Source organism: Oncorhynchus mykiss, chromosome 15 (genome assembly GCF_013265735.2).
Source record: "Oncorhynchus mykiss isolate Arlee chromosome 15, USDA_OmykA_1.1, whole genome shotgun sequence".
NCBI lineage: Eukaryota > Metazoa > Chordata > Actinopteri > Salmoniformes > Salmonidae > Oncorhynchus > Oncorhynchus mykiss.
This window is the reverse complement of record NC_048579.1, coordinates 35,728,807-35,741,585: the sequence shown is the minus strand read 5'-3', so window position 1 is coordinate 35,741,585 and position 12,779 is coordinate 35,728,807. Positions and strand designations below refer to the sequence as shown.

Sequence of the window (12,779 nt, the reverse complement as noted above, 5' to 3'; positions counted from 1 at the left end):
CTGGTCCGACCAGACCTGAGTATGGGCGTTTCTGTCAATAGGCTGGGAGCAACAAAATGGAGTCGTGGTCAGATTTGCTGAAAGAAGGGCGAGGGAGGGCTTAGCAAGCGCTGCGGAAGTTATAGTAACAATGATCCAGAATTTTTCCAGCCCGGGTCGCACATTTGAAATGGTGATAAAAATTTAGGGAGCCTTGTTTTCAGATTAGCCTTGTTAAAATCCCCAGCCTCGGGATGTTGTTTCCAGTTTACATAGAGCCCAATGAAGTTCTTTCAGGGTCGTTGAGGTGGCTGCTGGGGTGTACACGACTGATTATAAATCGAAGAGAATTCTCTTGGTCGATAATGCGGTCGGCATTTGATTGTAAGAAATTCTAGGTCAGGTGAACAAAAGGACTTGAGTTCCTGTATGTTGTTATGATCACACCACACTCGTTAATCATAAGGCATATACCCGCCCTTCTTCTTACCAGAGAGATGTTTGTTTCTGGCTGCGCAGTGCGTGAAGAAACCAGGTGGCTGTACCGACTGATAACGTATCCCGAGTAAGCCATGTTTCCGTGAAAGAGAGAATGTTACAATCTCTGAAGTCTCTCTGGAAGGCAACCCTTGCTTGGATTTTGTCTACCTTGTTGTCAAGAGACTGGACATTGGCTAGTAGTATACTCAGGAGCGGTGGGCGATGTGCCCGTCTACGGAGCCTGACCAGAAGACCGCTCCGTCTACCCCTTCTGCGGCGCCGTTGTTTTGGGACGCCTGCTGGGATCCGATCCATTGTCCTGGGTGGTGGACCAAACAGAGGATCCGCTTTGGGAAAGTCGTATTCCTGGTCGTAATGTTGGTAAGTTGACGTTGCTCTTATAGTTCCTCCCGGCTGTATGTAATAAGACTTAAGATTTCCTGGGGTAACAGTGTAAGAAATAATACATTAAAAAAATAAGAGCGCGTAGCGAGGCGGCCATCTCTGTCGGCGCCGGCGTGTGTTTGTTTGTTTTGGGAGACAGAGTGTGTGATTTAGGGAGTGTGTTAACTTTAGAGTAAGTTTCATGCAGTGTTTCCCCCCTACTGCCACAGTGACATGCAGATCATCATATATATTCCTTCCTCCAACCAAATCACAGGTAGGCCTCAGCAAATATTAGCAAAGTAGCCATTCTATGTAGTATTCCATACTGAACAAAAATAAAACGCAACAATTTCAGTTCACATAAGGATTTTAGTCAATTGAAATAAATTAGGCACTAACCTATGGATTTCACATAACTGGGCACTGGGGAGACAGGCCCAGCCATTCACAATTAGTTTCCCCCACAAAAAGGCTTTATTGCAGACAGAAATACTCCTGTTCCATCAGCTGTCCAGATGACTGGTCTCAGACGATCCCGCAGGTGAAGAAGCCAGATGTGGAGGTCCTGAGCTTGCGTGGTTACACGTGGTCTGCAGATGTGAGACCGGTTGAACATACTGCCAAATTCTCTCAAATGACATTGGAGGCAGCTTATGGTAGAGAAATTAACAATAAATTCTCTGGCAACAGCTCTGGTGGACATGCCTGCAGTCAGCACATCAATAGCACACTCCCTCAAAACATCTGTGGCAGTGTGTTGTGTGACAAAACTGCACATTTTAGAGTGGCCTTGTATTGTCCCCAACACAGGGTGCACCTGCGTAACGATCATGCTGTTTAATCAGCGTATTTATATGCAACACCTTTCAGGTGGATGGATTATCTTGGCAAAGTAGAAATGCTCACTAACAGGGATATAAACTAATTTCTGTACAAAATTTGAGAGAAATAAGCTTTTTGTGCATATGGAAAATTTCTGGGATATTTTATTTCAGTTCATAAAACATGGGACTAACATGTTACATGTTGCGTTTATATTTTTGTTCAATATATTACACAGTTAACAGTATGAAGTTAATGTGTTGTATTGAGTAGAAGTATGAATATCAGTGCCAGATGTGTAGCACATGAGCATTACGTTTAGAAAACAGGACACGAGACCACTGAATTTCCCCCCGTGGTATTGCGATACTTCACTTGGTATCGTAAGTAAAATGTTGGCATCGTGACAACACTAGTCTCTACTCAACAAATATTGTTTGTTTTTGAAGGGTACTGTTGCACAGCCTGCTGCTGGCTTTTCACTCCACCCCCATAGCCCCCAATGCATTACACTATAGACTGTACATAGAATACATATTGGCTTGTAGCTAAAATTGGGTGGGAAATACTCAGTGGGGTCTCTACCAACCAAATATGGGTAGTTTGAAGGGGACTGTGTCATACATATCCCTATCTCCAACCCCTCCATAGCCCCCAATGCAATACATTGTAATAGATTTATACATATTGGCATGTAGAGAGAGAACTTTTCTACCCATCTCAGCTAAAGTGGGGTGGGAAATAATCAGTCCCCCTGAAAAACGAACCATATGTGGTTATTTTTTGTCGTTATTCACTGTCACTATTAAAACATTTCTTATCTGTAACTTTTTTTTGTCATTTAGCAGATGCGCTTATTCAGAGCGACTTACAGTAGTGAGTGTATATATTTCTGCATTGTACAACTCTGCATTGTTGGAAAAGAACCAGTAAGTAAGCATTTCGCTGTTAGTCTACACCTTTTGTTTACAAAGTACAATTTTTTTTTGATAGATAAGTAGAATCAGAAGTATTAAACGTTTCAGCTAGTAGCTAGCTAGTTATTTTTGATTTACAATAAAGGTTCAGGGAGTCATACTGATACCAAGGTCTCTTACAGATGGGCCCTGAATTACATCAATTACAAAAGATACACACAAAATATAAAATGCATGCAGAAAGACAAACACTGTCATAAAATACAAACACATTCATCAGTAATAAGATCCTCTATTAGCTTTCTGAATTGTCCTTAAGGTACTAAAACATCAAATGTAAGAACATTTAAGATGGTTTTTTTGGACCTTAGTTGTGGAACAAAAAGCTGATTTACTTAATTCAGTAGAGACAACTGGAATATCAAGATTTCGATAGATACCCGAGACCACGTGTGTTACTCGTATGTCCAAATGTTTAGTAAAGATGTTAGGTAAAGTGGGACTTTTTTGTAAAAGGGCTTTATAAATGAAAACACACTAAATGACCAAAAGTATGTTGAAACATGCTTGTCAAAACTCTCATTCAAAAATCATGGGCCTTAATATAGAGTCCCCCTTTGCTGCTATAACAACCCCCCCACACTCGATGTTGGAACATTACTGCGGGAACTTGCTTCCATTCAGCCACAAGAGCATTACTGAAGTCGGGCACGGGTGTCGGCGATTAGGCCTGACTCAAAGTAGGCATTCCAATTCATCCCAAAGGTGTTCGATGGGGTCGAGGATCTGTGCAGGCCAGTCAAGTTCTTCCACACCGATCTCGACAAACCATTTCTGTATGGACCACACTTTGTGCACGGGGGGCATTGTCATGCTGAAACAGAAAAGGGTCTTCCCCAAACTGTTGCCACAAGGCTGGAAGCACAGAATCCTCTAGAACGTCATTGTACACTGTAAAGTTAAGAATTCCCTTCACTGGAACTAAGGGGCCAAGTCCGAACCATGAAAAAAATCCCCCAAACTTTACAGCTGGCACTATGCATGCATTGGGGAATGTAGAGTTCTCCTGGCATCCACCAAACCCAGATTACTCTGTCGGACTGCCAGATGGTGAAGCGTGATTCATCACTCCAGAGAACGTGTTGATCTTAGGCTTGTGCGCGGTTGCTCGGATATGGAAACCAATTTCATGATGCTCCCAACGAACAGTTCTTGTTCTGACGTTGCATCCAGAGACAGCTTGGTACTCGGAAGCGAGTGTTGCAACCGAGGACAGACTACTTTTACGCGCTACAGCACTCGGCAGTCCTGTTCTGTGAGCTTGTGTGGTATACCACTTTGTGGCTGAGCCATTGTTGCTCCTAGACGTTTCTACTTCACAATAACAGCACTTACAGTCAACGGGGGCAGCTCTAGTAGGGCAGAATTTTTTAGGAACTGACTTGTTGGAAAGAAGAAATCCTATGACGGTGCCACGTTGGAAGTCACTGAGCTCTTCAGTAAGGCCATTCTACTGCCAATGTTTGTCTATGGAGAATTCATGGCGGTGTGCACAATTCTATACACCTGTCAGCAACCGGTGTGGCTGAAATATCCGAATGTACTAATTTGAAGGCGTGTCCACATATATTACTAAACTATATATACACAGAAGTATCCATCAAACTACGTGACATCAAAGAGGGCCAACCAACTTTCTGGTAGAGAATGCAGTGTTCAGAGACACAAAATGGTACAAAAATATCGTACGTTAGCGAGATTTGCTTGGTGGTCACTTGACTTGGTTAAGAATGTCGAATAATTTGCAGTTATAAAAAAAGTACGTAACTAGCGCCGTTAGCTAGTTGACTGGCTAGGTAAGTTAGCTAACCAACTTGTCGAGTTAACGTTACGCCCACGATACATTTTTTTTTTAAATCTACATTTAATAACAGCTTTTCAATTCTTGACCTTAGCGAATGTTTGGTCACACAGTCCAGGCAGATGTTGCGGAGCTAACTTAGTTAGCTAACGTTCGTTTTTTTCCAAGAACGAGGACAGTTAATGTTAACAGCTAAGTTAAATAACTTTACAAATGTATAGATGAATAAGAAATGTGCGTATCTAGCAGCCTAGCTTGTGGGGAAGGGCATTTTATATCCAAGTTACTTTTACACCAGCGTTTTTAAAAACGAGAGTTGTGAATTAAGACATGGGCGTCGATAGCCAACGTCGTTAGCTTGCTAACATTAGCCAATGTCTTCCTTTTCTTTGGCTAGTTACATTCAAAAACTTGTCAAATGTACATTACAATATTTATTCTAGTATATAGTCTAAGAGAGACAAACCCCACACTAGAAAATGAACTTACCAGAGAAACCACCAGGGAGGACGATGAGTCGAATATCCCAGCTAACGTTAGCCATAGGAAACCGTCCGCATTATTAGTTGCTAGCTTTAGCTCAGCAATCCACAAACACTATGCAGTATTTAGAACATTTCTATCGGTTGTCATTGTAAATTGTGTGTTGGATCAATATTTTGCTGTCCAACATCAGAACTTGAAGGGATATCATAGCTGTTGCGAAAAATATGTCCAAAAAGATTACAGCTCAGCTGACCAAGCCAAAATTTGCATTGTCAAACAGACGGTTTGTGATTGGACAGTTTGAGTGGCACCAATCACCTGTGGCGACGATGAGCTCACTGTTGGTTTACTCCAGTGGACCTAGTAAAAACATCACTGAACTAGATTAATATTATATTATACTTCATTAATTATTGATGAAGGCCAATAGTAAGACTGTGAAATGTGTGCATGTATTGTACTAAAATTGAATTGTGTACACGTATGGCTCATTTGATGTAAATTCCCTGCAGCCAGACAATATACATGGAACATTTAATCTGACCTGATAATATGAATTTAGTGTGGAAATGTATTGCTGGAGCAGTAGTGTAGACACATTCATTTACCACGCAGACAGACACAGTGACAATATTCCATATGAAATACATTGTTGCAATGAGATGCAACATTTTCCTTCCCCACTCAAGGTAAAGGAGTGTTTTGCAAATTCCTACCCCACCCCCATCCCCTCTCTCCCTTTCCCTTCACAGCTTTTTTTGTGCAAAGATCTGTCCTGCTTTCAGCTGCTTCTGGGATGGGCTAATGCTGCAGCCCATATTGCCCATCAGACACAGATGAGAGAGAGAGAGTCAGAGGAAGCCTATGGAATTATCTAGAAATAAACCTCCTCTTGACTGTAAAAAACTTTGCATGTTACAGAGTTCTGTGCTAGCTAGATGTTTGCACCGTGTCACAGAGGGAGGGTAGAACATAGTGATTAATATCACATTCTCAGCAATGTCTTCAGCAGCCATCTGGGTTTATACAAATGTTTATGAGAAATTTACTGTAACAATTCTGTGTCATGTGATCACAAAGAGATCCCTCTTTAGCACTGCCCTGTGGTTTACAGTGAGACAGTCTAGGAGAGATGATTGTGGCTGAGACAGGTCAATGGGTTTGTAAAGGAGACACTAAACTATGTCCCAAATGGCACCCTATTTCTATTTCTTACATACCATTTGGGACACAGATTTAGTCTCTCCTTTACAAACCCATTGACCTGTCTCAGCCACAATCATCTCTCCTAGACTGTTCTCAAATATAATTATTTCAAGATTGCTCTGGTGTACTTTTATAAAGAATATCTTCAGTGTGGTAATTGTTATTACCGAGAATGAATATAAAAACTTTGGGAGCCAAGCTATTCTGAAGAGGTTTATTTTACCTGTAATATTTATGGGAAGATTGTTCCATTTAATTAGATCTGCTTTCATATTGTTGAGTAAACTTATCTTTACATATTTGTTGTTGGTTGTCACTTATTAAGCATCCTAAGTACTTTATATTTTTTGTCGTCCACTGTAGATCATGAGTTATTACTTTTCTTTTTCCTGTTGCCCAATATAAATTTTTTCCAGTACATTTTTCTCCTCAATTGGTAGTTACAGTCTTCTCTCATTGCTGCAACTCCAGTACGGACTAGGGAGAGGCGAAGGTCAAGAGCCGTGCGTCCTCTGTAACACAACCCAGCCAAGTCGCACTGCTTCTTGACACAATGCCCACTTAACCCGGAAGACAGCCGCACCAATGTGTTGGAGGAAACACCATACACCTGGCTACCGTGTCAGCATGCAATGCACCCGGCCCACCACTGGAGTCACTAGTGTGCGATGGGACAATGTCGGTCAAACCCTCCCCTAACCCAGATGACACTAGGCCAATTGTGCACCTCCCCGGTCTCCCGGTCGCGGACGGCTGCGACAGAGCCTGGACTCAAACCCAGAGTCCATAGTGGCACAGCTAGCACTGCGATGCAGTGCCTTAGACCACTGCGCCACTCGGGAGGCCCTTATATCCTGAGACTTTACAGTATTCTGAAAATATTTTTAGCAAGAGGGGCAGTGAGTTTTCAATATTGTTCAGGTATATCAGGAAATTTTGGGGCAGCAGGTAGCCTAGTTGTTAGAGCATTGGGTTAGTAACCGAAAGGTTGCTGGATTGAATCCCTGAGCTGACAAGGTAAAAATCTGGCTTTCTGCCCCTGAGAAAGGCAGTTAACCCATTGTTCCCCGGTAGGCTGTCATTGTAAATAAGAATTTGTTCTTAACTGACTTGCCTAGTTAAATAAAGGTTAAAAAAAATAAATCTGCAAATAAGTTTAGTTTATATGAATGTTTACCAATACTGCTACCTGTTACATTTGGGTCCTGTCTAATTCTTTCTGCAAGCGGTTCAATTGCCAGTGCAAACAGGAGGGGGGAGAGATGACATTCCTGTCCTGTGCCACTTTCTAAAGCAGTTTCATCAAATAATATATTATAACATTTATATAGCATTTAACATTTTAACATCATAACATTTATATAGCATTTTTACTAAATGTATTATTTTAGCTGGAAAGTTGAAAGCTTCCAAAGTTTTAAATAGAAATGTCATGACTTCCGCCGAAGTCGATCCCTCTCCTTGTTCGGGCGGCGTTCAGCGGTCGATGTCACCGGACTCTAGCCATCACTGATCCACCTTTCATTTTCCATTTGTTTTGTCTTTGTTTTCTACACACCTGGTTTCATTCCCCAATTACAGTGCCTTGCGAAAGTATTCGGCCCCCTTGAACTTTGCAACCTTTTGCCACATTTCAGGCTTCAAACATAAAGATATAAAACTGTATTTTTTTGTGAAGAATCGACAACAAGTGGGACACAATCATGAAGTGGAACGACATTTATTGGATATGTCAAACTTTTTTAACAAATCAAAAACGGAAAAATTGGGCGTGCAAAATTATTCAGCCCCCTTAAGTTAATACTTTGTAGCGCCACCTTTTGCTGCGATTACAGCTGTAAGTCGCTTGGGGTATGTCTCTATCAGTTTTGCACATCGAGAGACTGACATTTTTTCCCCATTCCTCCTTGCAAAACAGCTCGAGCTCAGTGAGGCTGGATGGAGAGCATTTGTGAACAGCAGTTTTCAGTTCTTTCCACAGATTCTCGATTGGATTCAGGTCTGGACTTTGACTTGGCCATTCTAACACCTGGATATGTTTATTTTTGAACCATTCCATTGTAGATTTTGCTTTATGTTTTGGATCATTGTCTTGTTGGAAGACAAATCTCCGTCCCAGTCTCAGGTCTTTTGAAGACTCCATCAGGTTTTCTTCCAGAATGGTCCTGTATTTGGCTCCATCCATCTTCCCATCAATTTTAACCATCTTCCCTGTCCCTGCTGAAGAAAAGCAGGCCCAAACCATGATGCTGCCACCACCATGTTTGACAGTGGGGATGGTGTGTTCAGCTGTGTTGCTTTTACGCCAAACATAATGTTTTGCATTGTTGCCAATTTTGGTTTCATCTGACCAGAGCACCTTCTTCCACATGTTTGGTGTGTCTCCCAGGTGGCTTGTGGCAAACTTTAACTGACACTTTTTATGGATATCTTTAAGAAATGGCTTTCTTCTTGCCACTCTTCCATAAAGGCCAGATTTGTGCAATATACAACTGATTGTTGTCCTATGGACAGAGTCTCCCACCTCAGCTGTAGATCTCTGCAGTTCATCCAGAGTGATCATGGGCCTCTTGGCTGCATCTCTGATCAGTCTTCTCCTTGTATGAGCTGAAAGTTTAGAGGGAAGGCCAGGTCTTGGTAGATTTGCAGTGGTCTGATACTCCTTCCATTTCAATATTATCGCTTGCACAGTGCTCCTTGGGATGTTTAAAGCTTGGGAAATCTTTTTGTATCCAAATCCGGCTTTAAACTTCTTCACAACAGTATCTCGGACCTGCCTGGTGTGTTCCTTGTTCTTCATGATGCTCTCTGCGCTTTTAACGGACCTCTGAGACTATCACAGTGCAGGTGCATTTATACGGAGACTTGATTACACACAGGTGGATTGTGTTTATCATCATTAGTCATTTAGGTCAACATTGGATCATTCAGAGATCCTCACTGAACTTCTGGAGAGAGTTTGCTGCACTGAAAGTAAAGGGGCTGAATAATTTTGCACTCCCAATTTTTCAGTTTTTGATTTGTTAAAAAAGTTTGAAATATCCAGTAAATGTCGTTCCACTTCATGATTGTGTCCCACTTGTTGTTGATTCTTCACAAAAAAATACAGTTTTATATCTTTATGTTTGAAGCCTGAAATGTGGCAAAAGGTCGCAAAGTTCAAGGGGGGCGAATACTTTCGCAAGGCACTGTTCATGTATTTAACACTCTGTTTCCCCCATGTTTTTGTGCGTGATTGTTTCTTTTGGTACGTTATTGGCTGGTTTTCGATGGGTACTGTTTTCACCCATGCGTAATTGATTACCGTTTTTTGTTGGTGAAGTGTATTGTTACCTTGTGCCTTTATTTTGAGAAAGTACATTGCTCACTCATTCTGCTCTCCTGCGCCTGACTTCATGCACCAGCTACACCCACCTTCTGACAAGAAAAGGTCATTCAAGACATAATTTCGGCATCAACGGTCATTATTGAAAGATCTATATCTAGTTCTTTAGCATATCGTATTAAACTGAAACATGTTCTTGTATTTGTAAGTGTCTATTTTTAATAAACCCTGTTTCATTGATATGTATCAATTGTGGTAAGACTTTTGCCATTCTATTTCTAAAGAGACTTGTTATTATTTCATAGGAAAATACATTTTGGGCGAGCAAACTTCGGAACAATATAATTGAAAGTTATGGGAGCAATGCATTTCAGGCAATGGTGTTCTACACTGCCTTTTTTTGTCTCCCACATTTATTTATATATATAAAAAACACGTTAACAACCCAATATTGATAATCAACCAAGTTGTCACAGAAATACTTGTAAGAGGAGCCTCATGTATTTTTTTTTTTTTTTTTTTGTAGTAATGTCAATGCTGTATCCTATGCTTGTTTTTGTCAGATTTAATGAGGGTTGCCAGATTGGAGTAAAAAGCTGCATTTTTCTTATTTTCATTTGTGGTATCGATGAAGGTATTTGATTGGGGAATGGGGATACATTTTCACAATGGGGAATTCATTAATCAACAAATGTGGGGAATCAGAGGACCTGCCAATAAAATCTGTTTGCTTTATATTCCGCCGGTGCTACTGCATGGTATTTGCAACTATAACGAGTCTGGACTATGATCAATTAAGCTATATCAATGCAGTTAAACAGGTTAATGCAAAATAATGAGTTATGTTGGCTTACACTTATGGCACTTCCAAGGCCGTTTCATGATTATTATTACGGTCGCGTCAATCAGGCTATTGTAACAAGGTATATTAGGCCTACTGCCTCTGCCCAGAACCCTACTAGGCTTTCATGGCCTACTAGGCTTTCATGGCAATGGCAATGGCATTGGTCGCGTCAATCAGGCTATTGTAACAAGGTATAATAGGCCTACTGCCTCTGCCCAGAACCCTACTAGGCTTTCATGGCCTACTAGGCTTTCATGGCAATGGCAATGTCGCGAATCCCGCCGAAGATGGTGCCTCTTCCTGTTCGGGCGGCGCTCGGCGTCTGTCGTTGCCGGCCTACTAGCTGCCACCGATCCGCTTTTATGTTTCATTTAGTGTTGTCTGAATAGTTGCACCTGTTTCTTGTTTAGGTTTTGGGCTATTTAAACCCGGTAGGCCCGGCGGCTTTTGTGCGGCTTGTTTTTCTGTTATTGGTGTGTGTGATTTTGGTGGATTTTATTTCCCGAACCGTTTCGTGCTGTTTGTTTTGGACTGGGTCTTTTAGCGCCCGTGTGTGTGGCGTTGATCGACACTCTGTTGCTTTGGGAATAAATATATCCACGTATCTAACTACCCTGCTCTCTGCACCTGACTCCTCCACCCACTACTTCTAGAAGTCTTGACACATTGATCATCCTTGAGATGTTTCTACAACTTGATTGGAGTCCACCTGTGGTAAATTCAATTGATTGGACAGGATTTGGAAAGGCACACACCTGTCTATTTAAGGTCCAGCAGTTGATAGTATATGTCAGAGCAAAAACCAAGCCATGTCGAAAGAATTATCCGTAGAGCTCAGAGAAAGGATCGTGTCAAGGCACAGATCTGAGGAAGGGTACCAAAACATTTCTGCAGCATTGAAGGTCCCCAAGGACACCTTGGCCTCCATCGTTCTTAAATGGAAGATGTTTGGAACCACCAAGACTTCCCAAAGCTGGCCGCCCGGCCAGGCACCTAAAGATTCTTAGACCATGAGAAACAAGATTCTCTGGTCTGATGAAACCAAAATTGAACTCTTTGGCCTGAATCCCAAGTGTCATGTCTGGAGGAAACCTGACACCATCCCTACGGTAAAGCATGGTGGTGACAGCATCATGCTGTGGGTATGTTTTTCACTGACAGGGAACTGGGAGTCTAGTCAGGATGGATGAACGGAGCAAGGTACAGAGAGATCATTGATGAAAACCTGCTCCAGAGAGCTCAGGATCTCAGACTGGGGTGAAGGTTCACCTTCCAACAGGACAACAACCCTAAGCACATGGCCAAGATAATGCAGGCTGCTTAGTACCCGCTCATACTGCCCTACCACAGCTCTAAAAGCAGTATTCCGCACAGTCCACCTTGTTGGACATAGGGGTTTCAGGGTGGCCAGATGTGTATCTTTGGACGTGGCAATTGGTTCAAACATGCTCTTAAAATTTCCTCACTGGCCATAGAGGACACCTAACTGATGGACCCAAGAAAGGGATCCGGGATCAGTGGAGGCTGAGTAGCCAGCCTGTGTAATCAGATTTACACAGTATGCTCCACAATGCCCATAGAGGGCTAATGGCTGCAGCCTCCTCACAATTGCCCGTGCACCTGTGTATTTTCCTGCCATTTTTGAGGCACCATCGTAACCCTGCCCACGAAGCCAGACATTGGCAAATTGAGCCTCAACAACACATTTAGTTGCCACTTTTGCAATGCACTCGCCTGTTGCCTCTTGACACCCTGTATAGCCCAATAAACTCCTATTGAGGGACAAGGTCATGGTCAACATAACGCAGGCAGACACTCTCCTGTTCAGCACCAGAGACATATTGAGTACCATCAACAATTACTGAAAATTGTACAATCGGAAGAGACCAAATCTCAGCTGCAATGCCTCGAATGACTGTATTGGCCATGATGTTCAGAATTTCCTTCTGTGCTTTGGGGCCTGTGTACATTGTGGTACGCTCTGTTAACCATGTCAATAAAATGGGATCATCCTCTTCTGCCCTAAGTTTCAAAAGCTGGTATAAATTCCCACTGTCATCCGTGTGGCCTCTAAAGGCTGTGCCACTGTGCCACAATGCTGTGCCACTGTCCCCTATACTGGTGCTGCTGCCAACAAAGTTGACATCTGGTCCTGCCGTAGCTGTGACACTGTCCTCTGAAGTCTCTCTCCTTGGCTCTTTCCCATTCACCACCCTCACTGACACACAGTCTGTCACCTAGAAAATAAATACGTTTTTTGCCATACTCTTAACTACTGGTACCCAAAACTACACAATTAATCACAACACTAATACCATTGCCTTAAACAAATCTTAGTTCAGTCACCAGTTTAAGTTGAGAGTGGGGGATATCCATGGCCTTTTCAAATGATGTCCCTATTTTACAAGTCTAAAAAAGAGAGAACCTTTCACAATGTTGCCAAACAAAGACTCAACAAACTTACCTGAAACT

The 12,779-nt window shown here is 42.2% G+C and overlaps 1 protein-coding gene across 1 annotated transcript in view; it reads right to left on the bottom strand.

Moving 5' to 3' along the window:
• LOC110490019 (enhancer of polycomb homolog 1) overlaps positions 1–5,204 on the bottom strand; it is a 79,234-nt gene extending 74,030 nt beyond the window's left edge. Inside the window, exon 1 of the mRNA XM_021563098.2 lies at positions 4,936–5,204. The gene's annotated coding sequence lies outside the window, so the exon portion shown is untranslated. The remainder of the gene's footprint in view (positions 1–4,935) is intronic.
• Positions 5,205–12,779: the final 7,575 nt, after the last annotated feature.